Consider the following 6,046-nt stretch of genomic DNA (forward strand, 5'->3'; position numbering starts at 1 on the left):
GTATTGAACAGAAAAATATGTCATGGCTTCCGTGAGTGAAGCTGCTTAAACCGGCAATGCTTTTCACACAAAATGTTATATTGAACAGAAAAATATATTGTTTTTTAATGCGCATGTTCGGCGTTTATTTGTTAGTCCAGGTTTGCGTCGGCGAAAGCTTTATCAATAAATTATTCAAGTTTCCGAACATGACTGAGTTCACTTTTAGTGAGTCAAATAATAACTACACTAAACAGTAAACATCAGTAAAAAATATACCGTAGCTTATATTCAAGCGGGTGGTAGGCTTGAGTGAAGATTAACTTAGTTTTCCGTCAAAACTCCGACTAGGTTTAATAATGAGCAAAGTCGCACCATTATGCTTACAACTTGTAGCCAGGGTTCATATGCCCTATTTATAGAAACGTATCCGCCACACGACCAATCCATCCCGAGTAGAAGTAATTGCGAAAGATAACAGATTAAGTAAGGTTCCATCTGGCTGCAACCCGTGTTCAGGATGCATAGCAAATGTCCTGTGGAGATGTGCTAATATCAAGAGTAGTAGAGCCTTGTCTAGCTTCTCATCTCCACATGCGCATTGACAAAACAACATATTCTTCTGTTCAATATAACATTTTGTATGAAAAGCATTGCCGGTTTAAGCAGCTTCACTCATGGAAGCCATGGCATATTTTTCTGTTCAATATAACATTTTGTGTGAAAAGCATTGCCCTACATGCCAAGCTGATACAATCTGCATAGCACCTAAATGAACGGGCGCCACAGTAGGGTGTTACATTTTTTCAAACCTACTACAATATAGTGTTTTTTTTGGTGGGAAATGCACTCAAACAAACTATGTCAAAATAATTTTTACTTAAAATAATATTTTGAGGTTCCACACTTGCATTAATGATTCACCCGATATTGGCGATTTTATCATATGAACAACACAGTAACAGTATGAGTAATGTTATTGAATCTGTCCTGGTAAGAAACATAGACAAATTAGACATGGGCTAATACATGCAAAAGGGCGTCGGCAGAATTTTTTTAGGGGGGAGGGGGTTTATAATTTTTTAGTTTTTTGTTGTTGTAATTTTGACACTTTTTAAGGGGGCGCCACTTGAGTAAGCTACATAAGTAGAATTAGTTTCGTTACTTTACACCTCTGGTCATGGCTAAGTAGAAAATTTGGGGCATTTCTTATTGAAATAGTGCGTTTCTATTGAAATAGTGAAATAGTGAAATAGTTCACAATCATATTGATTATTCAAATTCCAGGGGGGCCAATGCCCCCCCTGCCAACGCCCTTGAATACATGCACTGTCTCACTAAATAATATCAAACTCTCATAGTCCACAGTTCACTATAGTGTATCTGTATAAATTTTAATATACGAAATATTACAAAAAAATCAAGTGTCCTACAGATATTCGAGACTGGTGGTCATGCAAGTAACATATCCTCTGATCGCTGTATCAATCTTTTTTAGTTTTTCGTCACTCGTGTCATCATTGCTATCCTTGATTTTCTTTTTCTCCAAGCATTTCTTAACATTCCCAATCAGTCTTTCATTTGGCATTTAGTTATTTTTGAAACTTTGCCATATTCCTCCGTCACCCAATGAAATACAAGGAGAACATTTACTGGTGATATCAAAGAAAGCTTTTAGGGGTCTAGCTGACCATACAAGTTTTCTTGTATCAACAGCTGGCACTGATATGTCTTTAATTTGATTTAAAGTGAGTGGTGGTTTTGTTGAATGGCAAGAGATGGCAACATTTTTAGGAGAAAGCCAAAGAACCGAATGGCGAATGACGCAAGATTTCGCATATTTAACAATATCAGCATTCGATGCTCGCATTAAATCTCTTGCCAGAAGCATTAAGGCTGGTCCTTCAACCGCACTGGGTCTTTTAAAAATGGAACAAAACATTGGAGTGTAGACATCAACAATAAATTGAGAAATTTGGTTCAGAACGACATGTTGCGAGGAATTCAACTGAAATGGACAAAATGATAAAATGCGCACATACCCATTTGCAGTTGTTAGCCATCTTGCATGTCCCACTGTCTCCTGCTTGTAAAATAAATATTTTTGGAAAGAACTTGGAACTTGTCTGAATGTATTGCAAGCTAATGCTAGTAAAACTGCTTGATCATCTCGAATTGATTTCTTGAAAGCAGGTTTAGTGGACTCAGCATCCAAAAAGTTAGATAAAATCTGTTGACTTTTTGTAGTTGGTTTTAAATTAGGGGTGGTCAAATTATTAGCTAGAAGATGATGCTTTGAAAATTTCAAAATAAAGTTAAAAACCGATCCATGCTGCAATAACTCCGGTGATGTTGTATCGCCATCAAGAGCTTTAATAACATCTCCCAAAAACAATTCGACTATGTGAAATAAGCATTCCAATAACAGCACATCATGCTCATACTCTTTATTAACATGCTGTGAAATTCTTGCACAAACTCCACGCCTGTGTCCTGTGTTAAGAGATGTTGTATCTGTCATAACACATAGAATCTTCTTGAAAAAGCTGGGTTGGATCAACTCCTTTATTGCCAAAAAGCAAGCTTCCCCGGTAACGCTCTCATTTCTTCTCAAAGTTTTAAGAGCTATGAAGATTTCTTCGTCAGTGAAATTGGCCAAACATACTAGTCTTTCTCTGTTGAATATTCGCTTTCTATCAAAGCATAGCTGATAGTACAGTATACAGCATTAATCATTTTTTCTTCTACTTCACCAAGCAACGTGTTCCTCAGTGCCAACTTATGCCGATGAACTGTAACATGGGATCGTTTTGCTTCTGGATGTCCAAATATTTCAGCAGCTGAGTTCAATAGTGATGATGATAAACGGTTTGAAGCCAGTTTTTTATCCGCAATAATACAGTTATCTGTGCTAACAACACTTAACCTTTTTGTACGCTTAGATGGCCCAGCCTCATCTTCTTCAACTTGGATTTCTGCACTCGATTTCATCAATTACTGAACTGCTTGCGTGTATTGATTGTCCATAAAAAACTCCACATGGTTCTGGTCTATTGTTTCTACAGCTGTATTTGCTAATTCTTCTCATATTAGCTTCAGTTTCCTGAATATCTAAACCACCAATCACTTGTACTCTCCTATTTCTCTGGTCAATTAAAAACCCTGCTTCTAGCACTGGAATGCGCCTTTCAAAATCACATTTGCATACTGTTTTCTTGTGCCATTGCTGCTCAACTGTTATTTTGCACTTACAGGAACTCACATCAAATAAGTTCTCAAGTTTACTCTGAAATGCAGCTACTTTCATTAAATATGCTTGGGAGTTTAGACGAGATATTGGCTGAGCTTGAAGTTTTTTCACCTGATCAAAAAGTTCTTTTGTCATTTGAGTTACACGATCAATGTTAACATGTGGCAGACCAGCCTTTCCCCACAACTGAATGATATTTTGTACTAACAATGTCTTTACCTCAACAAATGTAGGAATTTTTTCAGTATTTTGATCAAGCATTATTTTATTTCTTAACCAAAAGAAAGCTCTTGCTACATCACTATTAGTAGGAAGTTGAAGCTGCGGTAACTCAGTTGGATAACCAACACAATCCAAGATTTTAGTCCGATTTCTAGTGACACGTGAAGATGTCATTTCATATTCTAGGTTGCCAGATAAGTACACAACAACTTGATTTCATAAACTAATGTTTTTAAAGCCTATTTGCTGAAAAAAAAGTTAATACACATGAATAAATCCAAGAAATAGCAGGCATAAAAATCCTGCATTTTTTTGAATTTTTTAGGTTTTATCCAATATTACCCATAGAGCGTGGAACCTCAAAATATAAATATTTTTAATTTATTTTTTGTGCTAACTAGTTTTTGTGCAAAAACCCATCAAATAAATGATATATTGAAAGATTTTGCCCTAAGTTGTAAAAAAATGTAACACCCTAGCGCCACAGTGCTCCGCACCTAAATATCCAGACACCACAGTGTGCGCGCCTGTTTGACCGGCGCCTAACTGTCTGCGCCTAAAAGACGTGGACCCTCTAATCTCTATAAATTTCCAAAGTTGGTTGGTTTTGTGGCATATTTTGGAATTTATTTACTGTCAGCGCCAAACTTGAACACAACTAATTTTGAATTTAGGGGATTTTTTGGTTTTAGACTAATTTGTCACTGTGTCAGTCGCGGTGATGCCAGGTGATGCCCCGGCTTGTGTTTTAGCACAAGATCTTGTGGTTTTACTTTTGATCTTGTGCTTTAAGTTTTACCTTATTTGCATAAAACTAATAAAAAAAGCTTTGAATTGGCATATTGTTCCAATTCAAAGCTTTTTTTAATAGTTTTATGCAAATAAGGTAAAACTTAGCATTTGGTATAATTACTTGCAAATACCAAAATTGCTTCTTTTTGTAACACTAAAGTATCGACCAAAATATCGGTATCAGCCTAAAAAAGTGATATCGGTATCGGCCAAAATATTGGTATCGGTACATCTCTAGTAGAATGACAACTAATTTTTCTATAAAAAGATTTAGATTAAGTTATGTTGGTCAAAAAATTACAGCTAACTCCAGCAAAGAAAACGAAATAACAAGAAGACTACCACTTGGTTGGCAAGCAGAGCAAGTTCTATATTTAAGTCAAAATTGCCCCTTTCTTTCAAAAAACAAGTCTACGACCAGTGCATCCTTCTAATTGTTACATATGGCGCAGAAAACCTTACAAAAATGTTAATTTTTAAACTGAAAGAATGCATGAACAAACTATGATAGGTTTAATATGTTGAATGGATTTAAAATCAAACAAAATTATGCATATTGTAATAAATATCAAAAAACTAAAATGGTCATGGGCAGGTCATATAACAAGATATCAGGATTGAGGATAACAGATGAACTAACACATTAACAACTCGGATACTATAAGAAAACGAATGCAAACAAAGAAAGCTAAAAATGAGATGGAGAGACAAGATTGAAAAACAACGTGGAATAACAGTAGGCCTATGCAAAAACATATGATCGACTGAATTGGCAAAAAAAGAGAATGCCTTTTGCTCAGCAGTAGGCTACTACAGGCTGAACATGATGATGAATAGAGTTGTCTTGCAACTCTAGCATGTAGCCGACTAAAATCAAAGAAAACTTTCTTGCTACAGTTAAATCATTAGATAAAAATGAGGTTGACACAGATCACACTACAGAAAGAGAAGCTTGCACTATCCCACATTAGATTGGAAGACGTAGCTTTCTTTTGTGTGTAAATCTTCCTCCAGACAAGATTAACCATGGCCACATTAGAAAGGCTATTGAGTATTGATGTCTGCGAATTGGCATCAACACATGTAAGACATTGATGCAAAGGATTCAAAATCGTTTTTTGGTGCTGTCAATTTAAAATAATGTTGAACTCAGCAAAACCAGCACATAGTCAACGGCATTGATCAGGCAGACAATTATATACACACTGTACATAGTGTGATACAATTTTGCTTCAGAGCCGCTATGTAATGCAGCATATTATATTAAAGACTAACTATATACATGCCTTTTTAAGAAAGGTTCCAGCTGAGTAAAATGGAGAAAAATGACTGTAGTGCCTACTTGTCAGCCCCGATAGCTCAATTGGTTAGCGCGTCACTTCTGGAACGAAGAAGCTTCAAGATCAAGCGGCGCTGGTTCGACTCTCGGGGTGTGCGCTTGAGCAACGCACGTTAAGGACTGCTCTCCATTCAGCGGCATCTAATGGATGGAATAGTTCCCCGGCAACAAGACTTCAACAATCGGAAACTTCACTCTGTCAATCTCGGTGACCGGGCCTGCGTCAGTGATTCAAAGCCTCTACAAGTATGCGAAACAGCCAGGATTAACCTCTGCAAGAAGCTTTCCCAGTCCGAGGATAAAGATTCAATCAATCAATCTATGCTGCAAAAACATAATAATTTTTGATGATAGTTGCTAGATAAAGTTGATTTTGAAATAACTGTATGTTTTGTTAACATGGCCACATTTTGACCAAATTGTGTTTCACAGCAAAATATGCTTTTGGTGTTATGAATCATGAT

Source organism: Aplidium turbinatum, chromosome 4, assembly GCF_918807975.1.
Source record: "Aplidium turbinatum chromosome 4, kaAplTurb1.1, whole genome shotgun sequence".
NCBI lineage: Eukaryota > Metazoa > Chordata > Ascidiacea > Aplousobranchia > Polyclinidae > Aplidium > Aplidium turbinatum.